Genomic DNA, 14,445 nt, shown 5'->3' on the forward strand with positions numbered 1-14,445 from the left:
ATGGCAGGGACCGTCTCTATCTGTTGCCGACTTGTTCATTCCAAGCGCTTAGTACAGTGCTCTGCACATAGTAAGCGCTCAATAAATACTATTGAATGAATGAATGAATTTGAGGCAGATGCCATATTTCTGGGGCAGCACTCAACCTTCCTGGTAGAAGCAGGTCACAGGGCAATCCCTAGTTCAGAGGGAAAAATTTAGCTCCTTGGAGAGTTTCTGAGTCAAACCATTCTTCTCCAACATAAAGGGCGCTGAAGAACTGCCCCACCATCATCACCTCCATCAGCACCTCCTCCAAGAAGAAAGGTGGGAGAGCAGATTATTGTAGTGATCATGGACACTATTATTATTATTGCTATATTTAAGTGTTTACTATGCTCCAAGTACTATAGTAAATGAAGCAGTGGGGTAAATACAAGATAATCAAGTCAGGCACAGCCCCTACCCCACTAAATAGGAGGGAGAACAGCTATTTAATCTCCATTTTACAGATGAGGAAATCGAGACCCAGAGAAGTGAAGTGACTTGTCTCAAATTGCTCAGTAAGTAAGCGGCAGAGCCGGAATTAGAATGCAGGTCCTCTGACTCCCAGGCCCGTGCTCTTTCCACTAGGTCACACTGTGCCTCAGAGGAATTTTAGGGGCACCCTGGGAAACAAGAAGCCTTTCGACTGGATGGCTTGTGAACTGGAGGACAGTGAGTTCCTTTCTAGGAACAGGGATCATCCGAGTTCACAAAAAGAGTTCATCATGAGGGTTGAGTCTGCTCAAAGTCCCTAACACGGGCACTTGAACTCAGCTTGACGGGAAACCAACCGATTTCCAAGCCTTCAAGAGAAAAGCTCGACCACGTGCTGAAGCCCAGAGGAGTCTGCAGGCAGTCCCCAGAAAGGTGGGGCACTTGGTGACTTCTTGACTCTCAGGGAAATGACAGAGTGGGTTAAACATTCACCCAGTCAGAAATTCAGCTGGGTCTTTGATGGCTTTTAATGAGGCATCCCTGTTGGATGCTTCATTAGAAAAGAGCCAAGCACTGTATTAAGTGCTAGGGTAAGTATAATATAATTACACTGGTCACAGTCTCTGTCCCACACGGGGCTCACAGTCTTAAGTAGGAGAATATAAGATTTAATCCCCATTTTACAAATGAGGAAATTGAGACACAGAGAAGTTAAGCAACTAGCCCAAGTTCACATAGGAGACAAGTAACAGGGTTAGACTGACTCCCGAGGTCCTCTGACTCCCAGGACAAAATTCTTTCCACTAGGCCAGGCTGTTACCCTGGAAGAGCACTCAATAAGTACATCTAAAAGAATGAATGAACGACAAAGGCACTAGTTTAGTGACCTGGGGACTTCAATTTGGGAGAGCTGGACTCTCAAGCCTTACTCTGAACCCTTATAAAATGATTACTGAGAAACAGTTGGTCCACTGGAAAGAGACCGCACTTTATCCCAGGAGACCAAACACTCATTCTGTTCGTCCATTAGACTGTAAGCTCCTTGAGGGAAGGGAATGAATATCTTCTTCTGTTTATCTCCCCCGAGTGCTTATTTCAGGCCTTAGCACTCAATATGTGCTCATCGCTGACTAAGAGATTGATGGGTGGAATGAGGAAAACACGTCCGCATCCCTGGAATAGAGAGTGGAGAAACTACTTCTGAAATTGAAACTTCAAGGGGTTTCATGGAAAATTCATCCAGTAGAGTCACGATTTGGTATTTTTTCCAAGAACTAGGTAGGTATTTGCCAACATCCTTTCTCCACAGTATCATCTTTGGCCAACCAACCAATCAACACCACCACCCTCCAAGCCATCAGTGCAATCCCAGAAGGCCCCTGGGGTGGGGGTGGAATTGTCTTTCTCACTGTGCCTGACTCTCCCCCTTCACTGTCCCCAGGCTCCGACTTCCAGTGAATAAGTCAATTGGAAATATTGCACAACTCTATCATTGAGCGTGTGCCAGCCCTCTGAAAGGTGAGAAAAACAAACTCTTTTCTATCATCCGTCAAAACTCCACATGGACCCCATTTCATCTTCTCTCTAACTGCAGCGTCCTGCCTGGTTGAATGGGCTTTCTGTAACCTGAGCTGACCGTTTGGAATTTAAAATTAGCGCAGTAATTATATTTGCTGGGCTACTGACTGAGGGGAAATTGAATTCTGCTGGTGGATTTGCATATTGTGAAATAGGTCAGGGCAGCAGATGGCCTTCCAAGAAGAGAAGAATAACTTGGGGATTGGCTGCTCTTGGTTTGTTTTGGGGCTTGCTTAATTAAGCCCTGCAAAGCATGCAAATGTTCAAATCAAGTTGAGGTGATCCAGGGTGGTAGGATGAATAATTATAGGGACTTGGAGACATTTTAGGGTGACCATTTTGAGTTTCAGAATACATTATCAGCAACAGATCAAAATGTAACAGGGCCACTGTGTTCTACCAGGTGCTAGCGAGATTAGAAAAAAGAAAGACATTATATCAGATATATCCAGATTGGAAGCTTGAAATGGGCAGGAAACGTGTCACTAACTCTGTTGTATTATACTCTCCCAAGTGCCTAGCTCAGTGTTCTGCACAGAGTAGTGCTCAATAAATACCATTGATTGACGGATTGGTGTCGAGTTAAAAACGGAAATAATGGGCTCAGCAGAAAACTGTCTATTCATTCGAAAGTTCCAAGTACTAAATTTGTGCACTCTGCAGGCAGATGTACACATACATAGATGTATTTGTAGAGAAGAAGTAGCACGATCCAGCCAAAAGACCACAAAACTGGGAGTCCAGAGATCTGGGTTCTAATCTCTTCTCTCCCACTTGTTTGCTGGGTGAGCTAGGGCAAGTCACTTAACTTTTCAGCTTCCTCATCTGTAAAATGGGGGTGAAGTAGCCATTCTCCCTCCCCTTTAGACTGTGAAACCCCATGTAGGACAGGGACTGTGCACAATCCACTTGCATTGTATCTATCCCAACACTTAGCACAGAGCTTGGCATACAATAAGTGCTTAACAAGTACCATGATTATACAACATGCACTCACCTGATTCTCTGCTACCTCTGATCTCAGTGTGCAACACAGAGCAGAATATTTCTGCCAGCACAAGGAGGCTTGTAAGGGGTCTGTTTTATACTGCACAATCCAGTTTCTGATGTCTTCATATATTCAATCATATTTGTCGAGTGCCCTCTGTGTGCAGACCACTGTACTAAGACCCTTGGGAGAGCATAATATAACAATAAACAGACACATTCCCTGCCCACAACAAGTTTATAGTGTAGAGGAGAGAGTCTATTCTATCCCCAAACTGGTAAGGATACAGAACCATATGTCCGTTCATCCAGTATTTTTATTTTAAACTCAGAGGCTCCTCCGCCTCAGCTTCTGCTGCCGAATCTCGAGGCTCATCCACCATTTATACCGGGAGACTCTGTCCAACATCATCAAGAAGCTTTGTATAGGAGTTATCATATTTATTAAGTACCTGTACTGTGCAAAGCACTGTGCTGGGAAAAAAACCTCACAACCTCAATCCTTTTTGAAAAGAAGTATTACTGTGGATGGATTCTGACTTTGGAGTAGCCCGAGAGGCAGTGTTCTCCTAGTTTGGGGTTTGTTAGTGTCCAGAGCTTGTCAAAATGGGTTTTAGTGCATCAGTCGAAACCTAGTAGGCCTCCTTGAGTTTTTAAAACTCACCTCCTTGAGTTTTAAACCGCACCTAAAACATTCTCAGCAACCCATTCTCTCCCCAAGTTGTTCTGATCCCTCCTGAGCCTGTTAATGCTTCTTCTGACTGGCCGCCCCCTGTACTTTGAGCTCCGCGTGTTTTAGGCAAAGCACATCTTGTTTTCTTCCAGTTTGTCTTTCATGTCGGAGCATACGCTTTTCTAGACTTAGTTGCCACAGCTCATAGGGCAGAATTCATCCTTCATTTTCTCCTCCTTTATGTTTGTGCTCTCTGGCAAACACTTCCTGGCTTTGCGAGGCGGCAAGGCTAGTGTTTAAGTTGCCCAAGCCAGCCCTTTCATGCAGCTCTGACTGACAATCCCATGGCAGGCGGCAAATACTTTCTGGAGGGTCCCGCAGCTCCTTGGAGAAACTAATCTCAAAACCCGTTCCTGTCAGGCAGCCCATCTCCCAGCTTTGCAAATCGGTCACAGATGTAATTGCATTTGCCCTACGCCCCGAGGAATCCCGCGTCTGCGGTTGGAAGTTTAAACTCCTCTGCTCCTTAAAGCGAGGACCATTTCTCCCGGCTGTGCATAGCAGCCGTGAAACCAAAAATAAGCTGACAGTAGAATTCAGTGTTGCCAGAAAGCACGGTATCTGTTGCCCGGCATGACCAGAGGCTGGGTGCCCACTATCGAATCAGGACCATTCATGGGCTACCGGGTCCCCATCACTTCTTCCCTCTTTTCATCTCCTCTCCTGTTGCTTCCCTCAGTCTACTCCAGAATAAGAGGCATTCTGAGGAAAATTAGGATGTAGCACTCTTTGGACGTCAGGCCATAACATGCCCAACATCTATCACAGAGGCACCACCTTCACTTTAACTTCCTACAGCTTATTAAAATAAACACAAGAATCAGATCAGGGCCCCACCCAATGCTGGATTAAACCGGGTGCTTAGACACATGGCTGCTATGTTTACCTCACCGCCACTTTTTTACTATTTTGTTAATGGTATTGGTTAAGCTCTTACTGCGTCCAAGAACTGGGGTAGATACAAGACAATCAGTGCTTAGTACAGTTCCTGGCACATAGTAAGTGCTTAACAAATATCATAATTATTATTAATTATTAGAGTGGACCCGGTCCCTGACCCTCACAGGGCTCACGGTCTAAGAGGGAGGGGGGACAAGTATTTGATGCCCAATATACAGATGGAGAAATTGAGGCAAAGAGGAGCTAAGCGACTTGTCTATGGTCACAGAGCAGGCAAGTGGCCAGGGCGGCAGCCTAAATTCAGGCCCCTGATCATTTCACCTCTTCCTTCTCCTCCCCAGTCTATGACAGAAGACCCTTTCTTAACTTGGGTTTCCTGAACCCCAAATCTGACCCAGAATGGGCAGATTACATAACTGGGTTGTAGATAATGATTTGGGCTCATAATAGTGAAGATTCCATTCAGGGTGTGGTGGTGTATTACCAGGCTAAATGTTACGGAATGCAATAAATAGCTAAAGCGTGGAACCATGATAGAGTCCTGGGGCAGGGGAATGGGAAACTTCCCCAGATCCCATTAAAACTGATCGACCCAGAAGATAAAAAACCCAAATTCATGTTGGCTAGTCCACCAGCTAAGAAACAAAAGATCGTTTACTCTTCTGTGCATAACTGTGGAGCTGTTTTTAACCTAAGCTCTTTTCTCCAACAGGGTTTGGGATCCAGAAATAAATGATGGAGCTTTCCAAATGATGGAGCTTTCCAATGTCATTCTGCACCCAAAATTTCCAGATTAGCAATGTGATGCCTCAAAAGCCTGCTTTGTATTTGAAAAGAACTCCAGGAGCTCAGTTAAAGTGATTGATTCATTGATTGATCGAACGATTGGGTCCTAACCCAAGGATGGGGCTTCTTCCAACCAGTCTCTTCTGTGACTTTTCAGGGAGAATGTGATAATTTGGACTTATTTTTCTATCACTTTTCCTCAGTAAGTATGTCACTGCTATAAGAAACATTTCTAAATCTGAGAGTTTTCAGGGAGAATTTCTGATTTCCTGAACTTCTCCAGATGGAGAGTGGGGCCTTTCTGGGAGAGATGTGTCCGTGGTGTCGCTATGGGTCAGAAACGACAGAAGACGAGACAAGACAAGAACTTCTCCATCCCACCGTCCTCTTTCTACTTCCCCTTTTCTCTTTCATCTTCCTCTTATTAAGCCAGAGATGATATTGTGGCTGTCACAGGCTCCTTAGGGAGCAGGTTAAAAGGCAGAATGAAAGAAGGGGAGGGGATGTGATTGGTTCAGTGTCTGCTTGGCCTAATCAATCCCCTAACTCCATTGCAACAATATAATAACTGACAGCAGTGTGGTCCAGTGGAAAGAACATGGGCCTAGAAGAGGACCTGGGTTCTAATCCCAGCTCTGCCACCTGTCTGATGTGTGACTTTGGGCTAGTCACTTAAATTCTCTATGCCTCAATCCCCTTGTCTGTAAAATGGGGATGAAGACTGAGCCCTATGTGGGACAGCGACAGTATCCAATCCGATTATCTTGTATCTACCCCAGCATTCATTAATTCAATGGTATTTATTGAGCGTTTACTATGTGCAGAGCACTGTACTAAGTGCCTGGCACAGAGTAAGCACTCAACAGATACCATAAAAAAAACCCAAAACAGTATTGATCTTTTTGGACTTCCAGATTCAACTGGTCGCTACTCATCCTACTCATGGAAAAGTCTATACATCGAACAAGAAAATAACATTCAGTCCAACTGACTGAGGGTACTGAATGCTAGAATTTCCATCTCTCTTAGTCAATGGTATTTACTGAGTACTTATTGTGTATAGAGCACTGTACTAAGCACTTGGGAGAGTGCAATACAGTAGAGTTGGTACCCACAATCTTTGCCCTCAATGATTTCACGCTCCCAAATCAAACCTGGTGAGGAGATTCGCAATTCCATTCTGGCACTCACCACCTAGTCTGGTGGTTGCCGAAGGGGTTGACTTGACCTCCGGACTGCCGTTGTGGCTACAGAATGGCTAGAGCTATCTAATTCTCTGATCCCTGCCTGTTTATGTTTCCAACTGGAGCAGTGCCTTTGGGCAGGACAGCTGTTCCCGTACTCCAAACAAGGCCCAGGGTGGGGCAGAGGGTGAAAGGGCAGAAAGGAAGCTGCGTCTACTTGTCGAAACACGTCAGGCCCTTTTCCTCTTCAAGGGACGCCGCGTTAAGCCTACAGTCTGAGCCGAGCTTGGAGGGGAGCGGGGCAGGGCCAAAGGAGACAGAGGCCTGGGCTCCACTCACCAATTCTCCACCTGGGGACTGGAGAGGGAGAGGAAGAAAGTGAGGTTCTGTCTCTTCTCACACTTAACAAATACCATTAAAAAAAAAAGGCCTGGTCCCGCATGGAGCTCTATTCCGCCCCTGTATTAGTGCCTCCTATTTTTGTGTTTAATATTCTCTGTTTCAGCCAGTGAAGCCGTCGGAGGGTGAGGCTTCTGAATCCCACTGTACCCCGATCCTCTTGAGAGGGTCACCCGCGGTCTGGGGCCACTTGGAAGCTATTTCTACTTTATTCACCAGAAATCTAGTTTATCCATTGATGTCCAGTGATGCTGACCGATCGATAGATTTATCACCCCGAACGTCTTCTAGCGATAGCTTGCACCCTGTAGCAGTTTTTTTTTAATCATCATTACCAAGAGGTATTGATTAAGTGTCGGCTCTGCTATTGCCATTCAGGCCCAGATGAATGTGGTCATTGCAATCAGAGGGAGGCACACGGAGGAGAATTGGGCTGGTGAGTGGAGCAGTCTGAAGATACATTTACCTTCACACTGCGGCAACACCTGGGTTTCTCAAAGCTCTGAACATCCTCACCACAAAAGCGAAATAATCAATAGCAAATACAAAAGTGCCCTCTAGTGGCCTGCGTTTCCTCAATGCTGAACTTCAACTGCGGCACTGAAAATTTGCTTTTTCACAAGTGTCAGTAATAATAATAATAATGATGTTGGTATTTGTTAAGCGCTTACTATGTGCAGAGCACCGTTCTAAGCGCTGGGGTAGAGAAGCAGCGTGGCTCAGTGGAAAGAGCCCGGGCTTGGGAGTCAGAGGTCATGAGTTCGAATTCCAGCTCTGCCACTTAGCTGTGTGACCGTGGGCAAGTCACTTAACTTCTCTGTGCCTCAGTTACCTCAACTGTAAAATGGGGATTAACTGTGAGGCTCACGGGATTACCCTGTATCTACCCCAGCGCTTAGAACAGTGCTCGGCACATAGCAAGCGCTTAACAAATACCAACATTATTATTATTTTTATACAGGGTAATCCGGTTGTCCCGTGAGAGGCTCACAGTCTTAATCCCCATTTTACAGATGAGGGAACTGAGGCACAGATAAGTTAAGTGACTTGCCCACAGTCACACAGCTGACAAGTGGCACAGCTGGGATTCGAACCCATGACCCCTGACTCCCAAGCCCGTGCTCTTTCCATTGAGCCACACTGCTTCTCTAACCTTGGATGTCCATTTTTTTTCTCAGTAAAATGGCAAAATTCAGTGGCGTCTACTTCTTTGGGGTTGGCTGAGGAGGTGGGAGAGGAAGGAAAGGGAATGAGGTATCCTGTTTCATTCCCACAGGGAATGAACACAAATCCCACGTGGAACAGGGACTGTAAGCGCTTAGTACAGTGCTCTGCGCACAGTAAGCACTCAATAAATACTATTGAATGAATGAATAATCTGCCCGATTTTCTTGTATCTGCTTGACACATAGTAAGTGCTTATGTGGCTCAGTGGAAAGAGCCCGGGCTTGGGAATCAGAGGTCATGGGTTCGTATCCCAGCTCTGCCACTTGTCAGCTGTGTGACTGTGGGCAAGTCACTTCACTTCTCTGTGCCTCAGTTCTCTCATCTGTAAAATAGGGATTAAGACTGTGAGCCCCACGTGGGACAACCTGATTACCCTGTATCTACCCCATAGTAGATAGTAAGCGCTTAACAAATACCAACATTATTATTATTATTATTAATAAATGCCATGAAAAATAAAACAAGCTCCCCTAGCTAGTCTGTAAACTTTTTGAAGGCAGGGATGGTGAATACCAATTCTGTATCAGTACTCTCCCAAGCCCTTAGTACAGTGCTCACTAAATACTATCGATTATTGACTGATTGAGCTCTTAGCAGCTGGTGTGTCTGTTTTTACCTCAGAGTTTGGAGTGAAAGATCATCTCCGAAAAACTCTGAAGTATAAAAAGGGGAAAATCCAAGGAGGTTTAAAACAGCCAAATCTACCGAGTTGCGGTCTCTGCTGGTCTTAAATCCTCACAAGGGCCGGAGATCGAGAGGTCAACATATCAGTCAACAAGATTTTATTAAAGTACCGGCGTGTTGGCCAGGCATGGGGGGCGGGGAAGGCTGGTGGTGGTGGTGGTGGGGTGTGTGTTTAAGCACTGCTTGAAAGCTGGGAAGAAACCTCCATTTTGTTGTAAGGACAAAACTTGGGATTGTCTGCCTAGAGCGACTGTCAGTCTCAGAGCTGCTTATCCAGGACTAACATGCTCCTTGATTGGTTAATGATTTCTAGGTTGACAGTGTTTTCAAGGGTCTGTAGAGACTCCTTTTTAACTCCGCTGTCAACCACCAAGTGCCCAGAAGGGTATTCCGGGAGTAGGATGACCATTTGTACGGCTTTATACCGGTCGGCCGGTTTGGCTTTCAGCTGGTCTGTCCCCTGTGCTGCATGGATTTGGACCCAGACCTGTTTGCGGCTGGTATTTTTGACTTTTGGGCCCAGCCTCCCTCCATGGGGTCAGAGAGACGAATGAGGGTAGAGCGAGTCTGCTAGTTTGGAAGCTTAATGAACCTAATTATTCCAGTCCGCAGGTCTTTGCAGAAGGGCGCAAGGGGAGAGAGTTTAAGGCTGCTCCCTCCTGAAAAAGAAGAGAAAGAGTAATTGGTTGGGCAAGGCTGAAGTTGCCTATCACTTGATTTCCCACCATGCTTTGGCTTCAGGGCAAGAGTCATAGAGGTCATCCTGATTTCAGAAGCTGAAAGAAAAGAATGGATACCTCATCGGGAGCCCGAGTGCTTTCTCTCCCTCTCCCCCTCTCCCCACCCCATTACCCAAAGAAAGGAAACAGTAAATTAGTAAGAAACTGTACAGTTTCCCTGTGACAGGCTTAAGGTTGGTTGTCCCCGAAGCCTAGGCAGACGTGAAATGGCCCCCAACGGATTTCAGGCCCTGGAAACCCGAGAGTGATTTGCAGAAAGAGCTCAGCCCCAGGGACTCAAATGAGCAGTGGGGAAAAGTCACCGAGTCTGTGAGGAAGGAGTCGTAGGAGGAGCCGCAGTGGAGAACCATGAAGTTACAATTTCTTTCCGAGGTAATGGAACAATCATCCGTCTGTCTGGAGCAAAGGTCACAGCCTCTGGAAGAGGTCTGATGAGTTAGTTTGGGAAAGACGAGTTGAGAAATAATAAAATGGCAGGATGATAATATCTTCCACATCCTCCAGCCAGTACCTTTCATCCTAAAGGATCCCAAGGAGGGGAGCAAGTTAAATGATCTCAGCAAAGGGAGGGCTTGCTCTCTTTCCCTACAATCAGTCACCCCGGAGGTCTTATTGAGATGTCTTTTCCTTGGAAACTGCTTTTGGTGTATCTAGGTAGGCAGAAAGACTACATTTTATCCATCCCTCTCCCATCCCTCCTCATCTGCCTTGTCTGGCTCCTTCTAATTGATCTACATTAGAGAGGATAAAAGCCCAACCAAAAGCCTACTCGGGTGAGGGAATATCACAGGGTCACCCATCTGTTCCTCGAAATTGGCTAGCTCGTTGTGGGCAGGTAAAGTGTCTGTTTCTTGTTATAATGAACTCTCCCAAGTGCTTAGTCCAGTGCTCTGCACACAGAAGCGCTCAATATATATGATTGAATGAATGCATTCATTTTAAGGCCAAATGTCCACCTTCTCCATCCCCACCAGGGCTTCAAAGCATAATAGCAAATGGAAGTCCTCATCTGGTTTGCCAGCCAGATGGTGGTGGAAGCATTGTGGCCTAATGAAAAGAGCCAAGGCCTGGGAGTCAGAAGGCCTGGTTTCTAATTCCAGCTCTGCTATCAGTCTGCTGTGTGATCTCAGACAAGTCTCTAAACTTCTCTGGGCCTCAGTTGCCTCATCTTTAAAATGGAGATTAAATCTGTAAATCCTACCACCTCCTGTTTAGCCTGTGAGTCTCATGTGGGACAAGTACTCTGTCCAACCTGATTATCTGGAATCTACCCAGTGCCTGGCACGTAGTAAGTGCTTAACAAGTACCATAAAAGACTCCTGGGTGCTAGGTGGTAACCTAACACCTAAAACCTACACTGGAATGAAGATCATGTTGCTACGGAGTAGAATTTACAGATAAAATGCTATTCTAAGTTGCTACTTAGTTCGACAGTAGCATTGCCCTGGGCACAGTGCCAGATTTTAAGAGCATTAATAGGAGGCCGCATCATTTTCCATACCCCTGGTGCCAGGGCAGGGGGGGTGGGGGAAAGACAGGTGGCAGTTTGGTGCAGCTCGGAGAAAAATTTGTTGATAAAGCATATTGCCTGCCAAACTGGCCCTGTTTTTATCCCTGCATGACCATAAACCTTTATCCGGGGAGGAATTTTGGATTAAGGGAGAGAAGCACGCTGTCGTTTTTATGGTTTTATTTATTTTTAAACTGGGCTTCTTCTTCTAGAAAGAATTGGGGCTGTTTATCATCACAGAATAGAAGCACTGGTTTATTTCTGCCTCTCTCGCTTCTCGAGAAAACATTCTCGACTCCCTGAGTAACTATCGAACTAGTTCATGGCTTTGAGACTCGGTGTACATACAGAGGTATTCATTTACAGAGTTGTACAGGCTTTAAGAAAAGTTCACGTCCAGATCCAGATCTCCAGGACTAATAAGTAATTAATTAGGGCAGTGTTAATGAAAATCAAGCAGAAGCCTTCAAAGAATCATCATCTAGCTTTCCCCTTCCTTTGTTTTTCCATTTTATTTGAGTTTTCTGAGAAACCTCCCAGCAAGCTTGTCGTGGGCAGGGAACTTGTCTACCAACTCTGTTGTATTGTACTCCCCCAAGAACTTAGTAAGGTGCTTTGCACATAGTAAGTGCTTATTAACTGCCATGATTGATTGATTGACACTAAGAATGACCTTTCTGTAGGGGGATGAGAGCCAGGCTAGTAGTAGTAATAACAGTATTTATTAAGTGCTTACTGTGCGCAGAGCACAGGAGAAAATATGCAAGTGGGAATCAGATCTGGTACATTAAACTAGGCAGTGGCAGAAAAAGCAGATAAGGAAGAGGGAGGGTTGGAAGTCTTTGGACTGGGCTCAGAAACTTTTACCAGCCTAATGGAATTTCACCAGGGCCAGATGATCTTGGGAAATCATTTCCGGAAGAGGTCCTGAATTAATCCATCTTTCCTTGGTTGCTATGAAAAGTGGGAGAAAGCCAGACCCAGGCTCAGTGGAATGAGCCTGGGCTTGGGAGTCGGAGGTCATGGGTTTGAAACCCAGCTCTGCCACTTGTCAGTTGTGTGACTGTGGGCAGGTCACTTCACTTCTCTGTGCCTCAGTTACCTCATCTGTAAAAAATGGGGATTAACTGTGAGCCTCACACCGGACAACTGATTAACTTGGATCTACCCCAGCGCTTACAACAGTGCTCTGCACATAGTAAGCGCTTAACTAATACCAACACTATTATTTATTGAAGACAAGATAGGCATGTGACTGCTTGCTTTTTTTAATGTCGGAGAGTTCATATCGTTCCTCCTCCATAAGGAGCTTGAAGTACTTTTCAAACACTTGCTTCAGTGACCCAGGTGAGGGGGAAAGATAAGGCTTAGATCAGTACAGCATAGAACTGCCTGTGTAGCTATAAAGTCTTCAAACTATTTGCGTCTTTGTTCCCCTACCTAGGGCTCTTTTTTTGTTTCGGCTCACTCATCACTGTCTTTTCTTCTGTTCTCTCTTCTTTCTTTTCCTTCCCTGTCCCTCTCATCTTTCCCTCTCCACCCCCCCCCACTTCTTCCTTTCCTCCCATCTTCCCCCAAGAATCAATCAATCAATCAGTATTTATTGAGCACTTAATTATGATGTGCAGAGTACGGACCTAAGCACTTGGTTACAACATAATAGAGTTTGTTGACAAAGTCCCTGCTCGGAAGGAGCTTTCTTTCATGATAATGGTGGTCAAGTGCTTAGTACAATTCCAAGCATTTACTACAGTGCTCTGAACACAGTAGGTTCTCAATTAATATGATTCATTATTTGTTAAATTATTATTATGTGCTAAACACCATACTAAGTTCTGGGTAGATACACTTAGTTCAGGTTGGACCCAGTCCCCATCCCACACATAGTGTAAGAGGGAAGGAGAACGGATAATCTTATCCCCATTTGTCAGATGAGGAAAGTGAGGCAGGAGAAGGTTTGTTTTTTTAAATTGTATTTAAGCGCTTACTAAGTGCCAGGCACTTTACTGAGCACTGTGTAGATACCAGCTAATCAGGTTGGTCACAGTCCCTGTCCCACGTGGGGCTCACAGCCTTAATCCCCATTTACAGATGAGGTAACTGAGGCACAGAGAAGTGATGAGACTTGCTCAAGATCACTTAGCAGGCAAATGGCAGAGCCAGGACTCGAATCCAGGTCTCCCGACTCCCAAACTCTCTCCACCAGACATTGCCACCTGACTCCTTTTTCCCCTGTCATTTCTCGCTGATGCTCCCCACTTGACTCAGAGGACCCCTGGTAGCTGGACCTGAGAAGTTGGGAGGCTGGTCATTTTAAATAAAGAACACTTCACCCCATATCTCCGAACAGGAATGGTGACGGGCCAGTTAAAGGCCAGACTAGGTAGGCCAGCCACTGACCCCTGGCTCCACCAATCCTCTTCTCTCCCCCGCACTCTTGGGGTATCTACCCATCTCCGGGAAGGCCAGAGCCTGGACCGCTTCTCAGCTGGATTTGAACCCAGGCCTCAGAAAATAGCAGGCAGAACCAGCCCTCAATCTCCCCGGAAGCCCTGGACCTGTCAAACTCACAGCCCTCCCGGGATAGAGAGAAGCATGGGTGCTGTGTGCTGCTGAAGGAGAGGGCCAGGCAACAAAACAACGGAGAACTTGACAGGTAGGTGGGCTGTGTAGGTGTGTGTTGGGTCTGACACGCGTGAGTGTGCGTGTGTGTTCACGTGGATGTAAGTCCCAGAGGGAATTGGGGCGTGTGCCTCTTGGTGAGCGACTGAATGTTTGTTTATGCGTGTTCCAGGGAGTGGGAGTGCGAATCTTTGCGGCAAAGAGTGTGAGCATCCCTGAATGCGAGTGAGCCTCTGTAGGGGAAAGAGTGTGTTGGTGTGTGTCTGGATGTAAACGTGTTGTCTGTCTCCGTGTATCTGTTTTAGGTGTCTGGCTGGGGGGTGTGTGTTTATGGGAGTCTACCCTTGGTTTGTCCTTCGAGTTGCCCAGCTTGGCCTAGAGGCAAAAATCTCCCCCTCCTCTCCTTCCGACCCTCTCCCTCCAACCCCCTCCTCTTCCCCCAAACCCCGCCTCTCCCCACCTCCATCTCCTCCTTTTTTTTCCACCCCCTCCTCTCTCTCCACCCCCTCCTCTCATCTCCATCCCCTCCTCTCATCTCCATCCCCTCCTCTCTCTCCACCCCCTCTTCTCTCCACTCCCTCCTCTCTCCTCCCCCTTTTTCTCCATCCTCTCCTCTTCCTCCACCTCCTCCTCTTC

Source organism: Ornithorhynchus anatinus, chromosome X2, assembly GCF_004115215.2.
Source record: "Ornithorhynchus anatinus isolate Pmale09 chromosome X2, mOrnAna1.pri.v4, whole genome shotgun sequence".
Taxonomy (NCBI): Eukaryota; Metazoa; Chordata; class Mammalia; order Monotremata; family Ornithorhynchidae; genus Ornithorhynchus; species Ornithorhynchus anatinus.